General features: G+C 38.5%; 1 pseudogene; it reads right to left on the bottom strand.

Annotated features, from left to right (window-relative positions):
* Window positions 1-14,854, bottom strand: part of LOC129503608 (60S ribosomal protein L32-like) — a 64,924-nt pseudogene that overhangs the window by 36,980 nt on the left and 13,090 nt on the right.

Below are 14,854 nucleotides of genomic sequence, written 5' to 3' on the forward strand. Positions count from 1 at the left end.
TCTGAATTCTGCTCTAAATCAATCCAATCCTGAATAAATTTTAGATTGTATGGGACTCCTCCTGGGTGGCTCAGCTGTTGAGCATCTGCCTTTGGCTCAGGGTGTGATCCCAGAGTTCTGGGATCGCATCCCACATCAGGCTCCCTGCGAGGAGCCTGCATCTCCCTCTCCCTGTGTCTCTGCCTCTCTCTGTTTGTCTCAAATAAATAAATAAATAAATACAATATTAAAAATAATTTAGATTGAGAAATCAGCTTAAGAAGCTTCATATGCTTTTGTCTAGTATAATCTCTTTTGGTGTCACTCTTAGCTTTAGACATGATGATACCTGCCATTTAGACCACATGATCTCTGGGGAACTGACCAGACATTAGCACAGAGCAGTGGTTTCTTAAAGTGAGATCTCCAAACCAGCAGCATCAGCAACACCTGGTAACATGTTAAAAATGCAAATTTTATGGCCTTATTCCGAAAATACTGGATCTGAAACTCTAGCAGTGGGACCCAGTAATCTGTGTTTTAACAAGCCCTCTAGGTGATTCTGATGCATACTGAAAGTTCAGAATTCGTGTTGGAACAACAAATGAAAGAAGGATCTGACAGTTTCCTAATGGCTGGAACAACTTCAGAAGAAAATGGGCAAGTGTGTGTATGGAGTTTGGCGAGAGAAGAAGCATTGGGGCTGACAAGGTGTAAACTCACAGGGTTGGGAGCAAAAGACATCCCTAAATGGCAAAGGAGAGAATGTGGGGTCAAAGGAAGAAGACCTAGAGCCCTGGGGATTTGTTGCTTTTGTGTGTGTGTGTGTATCTTTTCAAAAATCAAAAAAGGGAAAGATCTTCAGTCACAGATTAGAATAAGGGTAAAACTCTGAAATGGCTATGGGGCTATGGACCTCTCCAGGGTAATCTAGGTAGTACTCACTAAAAGAATTTTGAAAAAATATCTTCTTTCTAATCCATTTTTAAGTTGACATTTAAATATTTTCATAAAAATAGAAGTAAAAGCCATAATTTGCAGTGTATAATAAATACTACCCACCTCATCCAATTTAAAAGTTTACAACAAGCTCTTTTTTGACTGCTGAATATTTTATATGATTTTTCTCTCCTAGAACTTGTATTTTTATCCCACTTCCTCCACAAATTATCTAATGTAACATATTTCTATATTCAGAAGTCTTTTTTTTATTCAGAAGTCTTTTATCAGTCACCCTATCGTTCCTTAACAAAAATATATATGTGTGTGAACTAAAAGTTAAAAAAAAACTTGTGACCATAAAGTTCTAAGTGTTGAAAAGTTTCTTTTACACTGAGCAATTATTGGAATTGCACAATTGAGCAGACTACATTATCACAAATTTTAATAATCTTACTAAATCCAAAAAGAAAAAATTTATTGGAACTGTACCTCTAAATAAGATTGAGATGCAGTGTATGGTATCCTGAGCAAAGGACTTACCCAAAGTCCCTTTGTTGTTTTGGAGATACACCACTTCATGGTGATGTGCAACTTACGTTTGACATGTCTGTCTTTTACAAAGTAGAAAAATCATTGTGAAATATGAGGAGGAAAATGAAACTCTCAACTGCAGATGCATAGTCAGACCAAATTTAGGGAATAGGGGGATCCCTGGGTGGCGCAGTGGTTTGGCGCCTGCCTTTGGCCCAGGGCCCGATCCTGGAGACCCGGGATCGAATCCCACATCAGGCTCCTGGTGCATGGAGCCTGCTTCTCCCTCTGCCTGTGCCTCTGCCTCTCTCTCTCTCTCTGTGACTATCATAAATAAATAAAAATTTTAAAAAATTAAAAAAAAAGTTAGGGAATAGTTCATACAGAACTTGAGGATCTGGAAATCAGCTCTCTTGAAACTGTCCATGCCCCTGTACACCCCAATTTGAAGATCCCTATGTATGAAAAGGGTGCTGGCCTGGAATTTAGAAGACCTGAATTTACTTGAGTTTTGTTTCCATGGAAACTTGCACAAAGGGGAGGGAATCAACATTTTATGCATTTCTACCATGTGCCAGGTACTGACTAGATGCTTCATATGTTATTCAGTCACACAGCAACTTTATGAAGCAAGTGTAATGGTCATTGGCCCCATTTTCAGATGAGAAAACTGGGGTGCAGGAAGCCTAGATTAATGTCATAAAATTAGGTAGTTATGAATCCAGGATTCAGTCCTAACTCTAAAGACCACAGTGCAGTCACTCTGTGCCAATGCTTACTTGAACAAGTCATTTTCCCACTTGTGAGCTCAGTTCATTCACTTATGAAATAAAGGAAGATGAACAAGGAGAATTATAAAGCCACTTCCGGAGTTGACATCCTATGAATCTATGTGTGGTGGAGACCAGGGCTGGAGTGAACTTCCCAGAGGTTCGTATCCCGTGGCATTAGAAGACAATATAGAAGGGATCCAGAAATTCATTAGACATAGTAGTATTTCCAACAGAATCTATGTTGCATTAAAGTCGAAAGAGCTTGACCTGCCATCCAGCCTGGGCAGCATTAGGTGAAAACTGAACTTAAAGAAAATTATTGGACATCTAAGAATTGAACACCTAAGAGGGATCCAGGGTGGGGGTGAAAAACAAGAAAATACATGTAACCCCATTTAAATTCAATTTAGTCTATATAAACATGTATTTCCATTTTTTTAATATTGTGAGATCTGAATACCTGGTACAGTCAAAAGGCCCATAAAGTGCCTAATTCTGAGGCAGTTGGAAATTACAGTAAAACGGTAGTTAACTTCATATTATATTTTAGAATATGTGGATCATATGAATCTCATAAGGATTTGTTTCTTTTATTTTACATGTACTGTATCACAGATTCTCAAAATAGCAGTCTACATTTACTGCTTCGACTTCATTGTTACAATTTACTCAATTTATTTCTTAACAACTTGCAGCCAGGCTCCAACTTCACTGGACTTATTCTCCTCAAGGTTATCAGACTACCTCTTCACTGACAAACTCAGTAACATCTTAAGAATTTTTGTTCTCCAGGAGCTTTCTGCTGTGTTTGATGTGACTGATTTTATCTTCCTTCTGCAATCATGTCCAGCTTTGGTTGACCCAACATTAAATTCATCAAGTTTTCCTCATACCCTCGGAGCACACCTCTCTCTTTCTGAGAGATTCTTCCTCTACCATTATAGGAGGCCAATAGTAAAGGTTTTGTTCTTAGTCATGTCTTTTTTCAGTCCAGATGATCTTCAACATTCTCATTGTCTGGGAAATCTGCGAGTATCTCCATTGATGACTCACAAGTCCATATTTCAGCTTTGTGCTCCAAATCCAGAGTACTAAAAAAAGTTGTCTAACTGCTTCTAGATATTTTCAAGCTTACAAATTTAACATGTCCCAAAACAAATGCTTCATCATCACCTTAAACTCTATCCCTGGATTTCCTAACTCTGTTAATAGGACTACCATTCTCTCAAACATCCAGGCTAGAAATCTTGCTACCTTTGACTTTTTCCAGTATGTGCTTAAATTGTAACTAGGAAAAATACATAGACTAAAAAGACTATGTTGTATGCTTGCTTGGGAGAAGCTGGGAATTGACTCCTAACTCATAAGCAGTCTGGGAAGAGAGGCGTCCACTAAGAAAGTAAGTATCAGTCATTAAATCAGTGAATTGCAAGTTCTATTGATCATGCCTTGAGTATGTTTCTGTTTCTTTCTTTCTGGCCACACTGTACTAGTTCAGTACCTTGTATCTTTTGTCCTGGGTCATTTTAATAGCCCCCTAAATGTGAGGCATGGGCTTGGTTTTCAAACTCTGTACAAGTCGAGACAGAAGAGATGTTAGCAAGTAGTAAGTAGAACATAGCAGGGGGTATAGAGAGTGGGAAGGAGGGTGGTTATCTAACAATTAGAGACACAGGAGGCACTAATGTGAAGTAGGCTTCAAAAAATGCCATCTTGGGTCATAGTGTAAGACCTAGAACAAGACGGGCAGCCCGGGTGGCTCAGCGGTTTAGTGCTGCCTTCAGCCCAGGGCATTGATCCTGGGGTCCTGGGATCGAGTCCCATGTCGGGCTGCCTGCATGGAGCCTGCTTCTCCCTCCGCCTTTGTCTCTCATGAATAAATAAAGTCTTTAAAAAAAAAAGACCTAGAACAAGAGAGATGATCAGACCTGCTTAGTTGAAGGATGCTACGAAGTTGGAATGCTGTCTTCTGTTACTGCAGAAGAACATTAAAAGAAATAGAGACAAAAAGGAATTTGAGAGAGTAATCAGGATAGTGAAGGATCTCAAAGTTATATCTCATGAGGAATTGTTAACCAACTGGAGATATGTAACTTGGAGAAAATACACGAGGGATTTTATAGATGTCTTCATGTATGTAAAAGACTATTTTGTGGAAATCACTTAAGAATTTTATAAATGGGACACCTGAGTGGCTCAGTGATTGAGCATCTGCCTTCAGCTCAGGTTGTGATCCTGGGGTCCTGGGATCAAATCCCACATCAGGCTCCCTACAGGGAGCCTGCTTCTCCCTCTGCCTATGTCTCTGACTCTTACCGTGTCTCTCATGAATAAATAAATAAAATCTTTTTTAAAAAGAATTTTATAAATGGAGTTATCCTGAGATGAAATGCATTAATTTCAATGAATATCATATGCCTACTCTGTGCTAGGCACAGAGGATACATGGCAAGCAAAATAGTCCCTGCCCTCACGGAACTTGAGGTCTAGTCTGATAGAGACAGTAATTGAATAAATAAATAATTTCAGAAAATGATGAGATCAGCTACCCTAGAAGATAATATGGTATCTGTTGCTAGGAATATGTGAGCCTAGCTTTGATGACCATGTGGCAGGAAGGTTTTAGAAGAGATTTAGGTATAGGATGGGCTATTGGATTAGATGACCTTAAGGTACTCTTTAACCCTAAGATTTTATGATTCTGCCTTTCTACTATCATCTACAAAATTAGGACTTCCTTGCAAATACCTTAAGGTTTAAAAACCCCAAACTCCTTGCTATTCCAGGAACAAGCCCTGCACTGAGGTTTGTGAGTCAATAGTGACTCAGTGTGAGTATTTACCCATGTGATTCCTATGCCTGCAATGTCTTTCTCTCACTTCTCTGCCTCTCAAAATCCTTATTCATCAAGGCTTCACTTAGAGATAAACCTTGAAATCAAGCTTTCTGGAAAGCATTGAAATATGTTGTTCCCTTTCTGGGCCCAGTGGCATTTAGCTGGTAGCACTGTTAAAGCATTTACTTTATTTTACTTATTTTGAAATTCACTATTTCTCAATTTGCTTCCCTACTAGCTTTTGGTTTTTTTGAGGGCAGGGACCATACCTTTCATCTTTTATAATGCTTCAAGATGCAAATCTCCTAATCTTCCTTTGCACCCAGAAGATATTCAACAAGTAAATGAATATGGCACCAGGCAATAAATGCACTCATTATCAGGAGTGAATTAGACATGACCACTGCTTGAAGTAGGAAAAAGAATAACCTATTGGTTTTAACTGAAAACCCTTTCTTCATAAGAGTGCTGCAAGAATTAAGTACAACAATCCATGTCAAGCACCATGTCAGTACCTATCGTAGAGTTAACCCTCACTATAAATTAGCAATTATTATGATTATGATTAGACATTCTTCCCCTCTAATAGAATTTTGGTTTAAATGTATTGTTTAAGGGTATGAAAAAATAGAAATTACAAAAGAAGGCAGATGATTGATTTTATATTTGGTAAAGTTTCCACCATCCTATCAGGCAAAATTAATTTGAGGTATAATAAGAAAGAAGTCTCTATTTGTACGGAATTGGAAAATAGTGTAATAGCAAGACTGAATATGGCTACCAGCAAGAACTCCTGTAGGTGACAGGCAGTAGAGACAACCTTCCTTTGCATTGCAGGTAAAGAAGCAGGAATCTGGAAAAGTTCAGTGACTTGTCCAAGGTAATACAGCTGACATCAGAATGGGGAGACTAATAACCTTCCGGGTCTCTGTGGCTCCTTAGCTATTGCTCTTTCCACTGCGCCCTGCTGCCTCCTGGTTACACGGCTGAGGCCAACACAGATTGGAGATGCCGTTACTCCACAGCCTCGCAGGCCCCAGTTCTCCATTGCCGGCACTCTATAGGCAGCAAACGTAATTTCAGACTGATGGGGCTGAGACTGCGGATACTCCTCTAGCCCTAGGGAGAACTGACTCAGGGGCTCAGACAGGCTAGGGCCTGCAGGTGAAGCTTATGTGGGGCTCTATCTGTGAAAGGCTGGAGACATGATAAAGAGAGGATCTGAGGCCAGCCTGATGTGCATTTAGCCTAGGAGAAGTGGGAGAACACTACATGGTTCTACATCTAGCATGTGCAGCAAGACAAACACAAGAATGTATCATGTCACACCCAAAAGGTCAAGACAAGCAAAAGGATTTTTAATCTTTTTAGAGGAAGAAGCAAAAAGCAGGAAGGGATAGTTCTCTCACCCCCTTGCTCTTTGAGAATTCGTGTAAATGTTAACAAAGAACTGAAAGGAGGCAGAGTTACTTTGATCTCAAGTAAGAGTGGTATATTCACTGCAGAGGTTAGAGAAAACAGAAGAAACTGATGGCCACCTGAGAGGAAGGGGAGGCTTCCTCTTTTCCTTTTCCTGAGTCTTGGGCTTAAAAGAATTACACAGCAAATAGATTGAATGCCTAACATTGATCTTTATATTAAAAATGCATTATTATATTTGTATAGACTTATTTAGTTCGTTATTATTTCAATAGTCAACAAGTTCAGTTTAACATTCATGGAGTTTTTCATTATGCAAACTGCAGTTACTTTTCCCCACTCAGATTGGATGACATGACCTCTAAAGTCTTTCCTAAATATAGATCAAGCACACCCTGCTGGAGGCTGTTTTTTATGTTTTCTTTAGTATTTAAATCATCACCATGGAATTAAAAAAATAGAAAATCTCTCATCATTTTTACACATGGAGACTATAGTACTCATTCAGATTATTAACAATTTCAAATAAATGGAGCCTGAATTAATGATGTTAATGAACTCTGGGTTTGGGGGGGCTCTTGGTGCACTTTGCCATGAGCCAGGAAAAAGGGAAACCATGTATGAAATGAAACATCTTCCTGAAGAGTCAATTACTTAAGGATTTAGGAAGCCGGGGGTGTAAAGTGAATATTTGTATTAAAACAAACAACTATTTCCAATTTTATGGAGTAGAGGACAAAGCTTGTTCCTTTGAATTTTGTTATAGGCAAGTCCTAGTGCAATAGAGATATGTTTTTAAGTGCTAAGGTCTGAAAGGTACTAAAGCTTAATATGGATATTTAGACTAATATACTTACTTGTAGGCATATTAAAACTTCATTAGGGACATCTGGGTGGCTCAGTGGTTGAGCATCTGCCTTCAGCTTGGGGCATGATCCTGGGGACCTGGGATCGAGTCCCACATTGGGCTTCCTGTGGAGAGCCTGCTTCTCTCTCTGCCTATGTCTCTGCCTCTCTCTGTGTGTCTCTCATGAATAAGTAAATAAAATCTCTAAAAAAAAAAGCTTCATTAATTCAGGTTCCATTTGTTGAAATTTTTAATAATCTGAAAAAGTACTATAGTGTGTGTATATATAAAAATGATATTTATAAGTTCATGGTGATTATTTAAATACTAAAGAAAACTTATAAAAAATACCCTCAAACAGTTTATAAGGAGTAATTTATATTCAGAGACTTACTACACAAATTTTAAGTATTCTTATCTACTAATCGAAGCAGATGTAGAAAGCTGATCAGTCTCATTTTGAATTGCATTATGTATTTGAACTTTTACAAAACTTCCTTTCATTTTCTTTAACAATATTCTTATAATCAAGGCTTTTCCTTTACTTTTTTCTTCTTCCTGCCATTTGTGATAATCAGTAAGGTTTTAAATCACTAACTACCTCCCATTTTCTACCATATAAACCTTCTAAAGAAGGTGTGGTTTCCTAGCTTCTAGTTGGGCAAGTTGTAACAGGGTCATTGTACTAAGGTTCCCCAGTACAGTTACCCTTGGAATGACCTTGTTAGCTTCAATTCAGATGAAAATCTTGGCAAACAATAATAACCCAAGGGCCGTTCCCCAGGGAAATCCTGACATGCCTAAAAATGATATTAATCATTTCTAGCCCTGAATCATTTATTCTATTTAGGTAGAAGAGAATTGTCACAAAATTCCCTTCCAAAGTCAGCAAAACAAAAATTTACAGATTAATTCCCAACTTTAATGAATTCCCTATTAGGAGGGTGGCATATTCGACATAAAGGTCATTTGCTGCAAACACAGTTATGTCGCAAGAGAACTAAGTTTTAAATTCTCATTATTGCTTCATGCATCATTTATCCCATACCACACTGTTCCCTGGGTACCAGTTCTACTCATCCTGTCCAGGTGCTTAGGACCAAAGGAACAAGTTGTGTGGGGAATGGAAAACATGTTATCTTGGCCATAGTGGGAGAGCTATGTGTGGCCTTGGAAATATCACCTCACCTCTCTGGACTGAAGTTTTCCCAACCAAGAAATTCGAGGATTAGATGAGCATCATCTTTTTGATGACTGCCAGCTCCAATGGTACCTGCTTTTACAATGTGAAGCATGAAGAGGTGAGATTGGAAAGGTGGTGGCAACTGGTGGGTGAGTGGCAGGGATGGGTAGTTGAAAGAGGACTTTGAATGCATGACTTAAGAGCTTGAATTTTCTACAACAGGCAGGGGAATCAATTTTGGTTCCTGAGAAGCTAGGTGAAGTGATGAAAGTTAGATCATTCTGACTAAAAAAAAAAAAGATAATTCTGACTAGTGTGAGGGTGCACTGGAGTGGATTTAGGGATGTCACACATACATAATGATAGCTAAGTCAAGATAAATATCTCATTATTTTTGCCTCCCACAAAGGAAAAGATTCCTTTCTGGTCTTATTGAAAAGAGCCAATTAAGTAAAAAATTGTAAGCCTGAGGAAAAATGCAGGGCTTATCTTCAGTAATCATCCTCGCCTATACCCCTGCATGAGTTCAAGGCCTTTAAAATTTCCAAACAGTTTTCACAGGTGCTATCTCATTTCATCCCCACAAAACCCAAGTATTTTCTAACAACAAAAACAGTCCTAAGCCAAGGCCCAAGTAGCAACTAACCAGACTCTTTTAGGCAATCTGGCTGTATTAGAATTTCATTATGGAAAGGTTCACTCACCTGCTGGCTACTCAGAGGTACTCTTGGGCAGTAGGCCATGAGCAATGATGCATGGAAGTCCACCTTCTGGGGTCAGCTGAATGGTAGACGGGATCCCTGACTTCCTAGACATCCTCCTTGAGTGTATATTGACTCAGTTATGCTCCCCAACTTCTTGGGAGATGAGAGCTCCTTCCACGGCCAAGTGCTTTTCAGGACCATTATCTTCTCATCTGAAGATGGAGTAGGCATCTGTCACATTGGAGCAATCCATCAGCAAGGAAATAGGTTTTAAATGACCTGACAGTTCCCATTGATAAGTGGGCCTACTTAAAGTGCTGTGTTAGTTGAGAAGGACCCTGAGACGGAGTTATCTATTATCCATGTTGGCCATGGGTATAGAAATGGAATAAATGGTGTCACAGGTACTCATCTTTGCTATGCCTATCCTTAGGCCTTAACACGTAGGGCTTAAAAACCTCACCCAAGGACTTATCTTTATCAATGTGGTTTCTAATTTGCCAGGTCATTAAGTTAGTGTAATGCCTAGTACTACTGTTGCCTTTGGCACAGCCTTCAGCAGGTCCCTCATCAACTGTCTGGAAGGCCATCTATAATACCCTCTCTCTTCTGGGTTATAGGAGTCTACTTTTCCATTCATGATGGAATGATATTTTTGGCAACTTATCATTTGGCTGCCAGAATAGTATGCATCCTCTTCCTAAAGCAAGGTAATCCTAATTTTGGCAGGGAACAAGTTGTTTCTTTAGGGAGCACGATGAGGTCTCTTTCATGAGTTGTCATCTGGATGCCAATAGGTAATAGCCTCAACAGTAAAGTTCAAGGCAAGGGACTGGTCCTCTAAATGTCCACCTGGCAAGAGCACTGAAGTTTTGTCCCCAAATACACTGGGTTCTGGGCCACTTTCCAGAGGAATAAAAAAAAATCTATTATATTGCTTGATGAGATTTCAGTCAAAAATTTGCAAGTTTTGACCCATTCACTTTGGAGATAAATTTTAGTGTATCTTTGCCATAATCCTTTTGATTACCACTGTCTCTGCAAATGTACAAAATCTCAGTGTGAATTATCTCAATCTGTACTTTCTTCATCAGGGAAATTACAAACTAGTACTCAATTTTCCATTGTATTAGCAAGTAACGTGAATCTTAACTTAGAGGAATACTTGTCCTGTGCCAGCTTTTAGCTTCCTGAGTGATCAACATGCTCAAGTTGCTCCTTCAAGATACTATGAGAGTCAGGACAGTTTTGCCTCTAAGATAACAGTATGCCCTTATCTTCTTAGTATACTCTTATCTACCTTTAATCCCTGATTTCCTTTGCTTAATTATTTTTTTATCTATTCAAAATTGCTTTGCAACCTGACCTCACCTTCATGACTCTACATATAGAGGACTCTAATAACTTCTTAAAGATATATCATTTTGCAGGGTTTTTTTTAATACACTCACATGCACATTCCCTCATTTTCTTGGTATGTATCATATGCTACCTTGGACCAATAGTAATCTCATAGTCATCCATGCAATCATTCATTAAACAAATATCTGTTGAGGACCTTCAATATACCGAGTCTATATCTTATCCCTTTCTAGACAGATTAAAAATTATAAAGGGTAGTGATCATGTCTTATATTGTTTTTCGATTCAGTTTCATTAAGAACAATACTTTGCACATAATAGATGCTCAGTGTTTGTTCACTAATTAAATTCTAGTTGTAACCATATTTCAAATCTGGTGGACTCTGTATGTATATCTTTCCTTTTAAAAATCTCCATTTCATATATCAGATGCCCTAAAATTGTTCTATACTCTGAGTGTATTGGTTTCCAAGGCATCTATTTATTTTTATGCAATTATTAAACCAGTCACTACAACACATAAAGAAATAGGCTGATGAGCGGGGGTGCCTGGGTGGCTCAGTGTTTGAGCTTCTGCCTTTGACTCAGTTTGTGATCCTGGGATCCTCAGATCGAATCCTCAGATCGAATCCCACTGCTTCTCCCTCTGCCTATGTCTCTGCCTCTCTCTGTATCTTTCATGAGTAAATAAATAAAATCTTTAAAAAAAAAAGGCTGATGAGAAAGAGAACCATGATTTTTTTTTTAAAGTACGGATGTCACCTTATAAACTACCCTCATTTCATGAGAGACTTCTCTTGCCTGTTCAGAGCATATATTCATATCGTTTTGTTTTTTTTTATATCGTTTTTTTTTAAAAAATGTTATTCTGAGAGCATAATGGATGTCATATATCTATGCTCAATGAACAATCATTGATCAATGTGGTAAAGTTGGGCCAGAAAAACTAATTATAGTTCTCTTTGCCTCCATTTTTCACTCTGTAAAGTGGGAATAGAATTAGCTATCTACTTTATAGGCTTTTGTTACATACTCATTATAGTATTCTATAATGTTCTTAATTTTTTTGTAGTTTTATGGTTTTATTAACACAAATATGACACGCACATAAGTTGTCTATTCATTTTCTTTGTTATGCAGTCTGGCATTGGGATTGGTGACTCTGATGGCCAGCTGGGTTGCTCTTTCCACAATGGCTTTGCAGTTCTTGGAGGATACATTGCAAGCAATCTCTGCACAATAAGATTTGTTGCACATCAGCTGCACTTCAAGCTCCTTGATGTTGTGGACTAGGAAATTCTGGAAGCCACTGGGCAGCATGTGCTTTGTTTTCTTGTTGCTCCCAAAACCAATGTTGGGCATCAGGAATCTGGCCCTTGAATCTTCTGCGTAACCTATGGTCAATGCCTCTGGGTTTCCGCCAGTTGCATTTAATTTTGACATATCGGTCTGACTGGTACCTGATGAACTTCTTGGTTCTCTTTTTAACGATCTTGGGCTTCACCAGGGGTCTGAGGGCAGCCATGATGCCCAGCAATAGATGGCTGCCACCTCCGCAGGCAGCACCGAGGAAGACTATAATGTTCTTTATAACCTATTAAGCACTGTATGAAAAGTGAAACCCTGGAGTTGCCTCTTTGACAAGGTTTAGATTCTAAGAACAGTATTTTAGGTGCAAATCACATATATCCAAAGTTACCCTTTAAAAGACCTTAAATATCAATAAATTCAGCCCAGCTATTTTTCTCCCAGGATTGGAACATCTCACTGTTGCTTTGCTTGAACACCAGATGAAGAATTGTATTTAATTTCCATTTATGGGTCAAGTTATACAAATAATATGCCCTATATTTTTTTAATTTTTTTTTATGATAGTCACACACAGAGAGAGAGAGAGAGGCAGAGACATAGGCAGAGGGAGAAGCAGGCTCCATGCACCGGGAGCCTGACGTGGGATTCGATCCCGGGTCTCCAGGATCGCACCCTGGGCCAAAGGCAGGCGCCAAACCGCTGCGCCACCCAGGGATCCCCTATGCCCTATATTTTTAAGAACTATCAGTACCCTCAGTTCCCTGAAATGTTCATACAATAAGCATGTAGGAATGAGGACCACTGAGTGAAGGAATAGCAGATTCACTTCTCACATTCTTTATGAACTAAAACCCATAATTATTAACTTATTACTAATGGTTTTATAATCCGTATTTCCTTGGCCCCTGCTGTTGCCTGCTGATGCAGGACCTCAAGCTCCTTACAGAAACCTCTGCTCATAATTTCTAAGAGCCCCAAGACAGTGTTTTACATGGGTTCAAGAATAAGACTTATCTGTGGCCACATGGATGTCTGTTGCTGAAGTTTCCGTTGTCTCTGAGAACTTCTAGTACTAATTGTTGAGTCAGCCCCATAAAACCAGGTCACCACCACTTTCTATTGGACATTTTCATGATCTCCATTGTGGCCCTCAACAAATTAAAATGCTTCTGTGTTTTCTGGAGACTCCAAGACTGCAAAATTATGTCATATTTCCTGCAGAAGTGGAAACAAGTCCTAATCATTCACCTATTGATTATATTTTGTGACATAATAAAGATTTCAATGCACTCCTATTTCTGCTTATGGTGCTTTCTAAGAAGAGTCCATGAAGCTTCACTAGAGAATGAATCTCATTTGTTTTTTTAAAATATTTTATTTATTTATTCATGAGAGACAGAGAGAGGGAGAGAGAGAGAGAGAGAAAGAGAGAGAGAGAGAGAGAGAGAAAAGTAGAGACCCAGGCAGAGGGAGAAGCAGGTTCCATGCAGGGAGCCTGACATGGGATGCCCTGGGCCAAAGGCAGGTGCTAAATCGCTGAGCCACCCAGGGATCCCCGAGAATGAATCTTCTTGATAGGTAAGACATTGTCCCCTTAATCCAAGAGTGACATCCAAGATATAGGATGACATGGGCATTGACCAATTGGGACACTGGCCTAGTGCACTGTAGCAGTGCAAATGGAGTAAAAGTAGCCTAGCGAAACTTCCTTGTCAGTGGTACCCACACTTCTTGACAATCTTTCTCCTAAAACCCTTATGCAAATAACCTCTTGGCTGCCTAAACTCACCAATTTGCTAGATATGTCAAAACATGTTTGAATCCCAGTGTAGACAGAGCTTTGTCCTACTGTGCTTCTCTGATATATCTGAATGGTATTTAATTTAAAAAAATGATACTCTATATCATTTCTAAATAATGAAAACATTTAAAATGTCACAAAAATTCAGAAAACCAATAAATGAATCAAACTTTTTATTTTTAGACATTTCCTCTGAATCCTTGTCCATATGCAAATACTTGATAAAATTGTAATTTTAATAATTATAATTAAGTCTCACTTTTCAAATACAATCATATTGCTCATTTTGCCAACACTGAGTCCCTACCATGTGTACATCAACTGAGATCAAGAGAAATGCTTTGCATCTTCGTGTAGTTTCATTTATGTGGGAAGAAAGTTAGATATAAAGGTAAACCATGTGTATGTCCTTTTTGGGTGACTCCTGGTAATATTTTTCACTGGATGGCTTCTGTGGCACTTAGAAGTCCTTCACTTTAACTCCTTTCATGCCAGATTAAAAGCTTAGCCTCCACAGAATAGTTTACTTACTTAAAGTTCCAGCTGACTTGGCTCTGTAAGAGATTTATTTTTAATTCTAAAAAGGCCCATACCCTTTGACCTTGAAAATATTTTAAAAATGCAAATAAACAGACCATAGTTAGGTTTTAAAACATATACAGCAGTTTTTTCAATTGGCTGCAAGCAAATGTGTTTTCCCACCATATCTGGCATAGTTCTAGGCACACAGTAGACACACAATAAACACTTCCTAGTGGAATCAGGATATTCAATTTTGGGTCTTTTCATATGTTTTCCAACACAGAGCAGCAAAATTTATAAAATTTATAAAATCACAGCCAAGAGTTTAATGGTAAAAATTAGGATAACTGGATCATTTTTGATAAAGACGACTAAATGGGAAAACTGTATTCAAATTCTCAGAAAAGTTTAGAGCAAGGAGAATACTGAAGGGAGGATATACTCAACAGTCTCAGACTTGCTTATTCCTCAAAAAGAAAAAAAAAACCAACCCGAGTTTTTACTGGCTCCATAATATGGACTTAATATAATTTACCTAACTACATCTCTATTCTCTGATACTGTTTTCCCTATTTTTCTCTAGGTCTGTATCTTACATGCTAATCTTTTTTTTTTTAATTTTTATTTATTTATGATAGTCACAC

The sequence above is a fragment of the Nyctereutes procyonoides genome, unplaced genomic scaffold, assembly GCF_905146905.1.
Source record: "Nyctereutes procyonoides isolate TBG_1078 unplaced genomic scaffold, NYPRO_anot_genome, whole genome shotgun sequence".
Taxonomy (NCBI): Eukaryota; Metazoa; Chordata; class Mammalia; order Carnivora; family Canidae; genus Nyctereutes; species Nyctereutes procyonoides.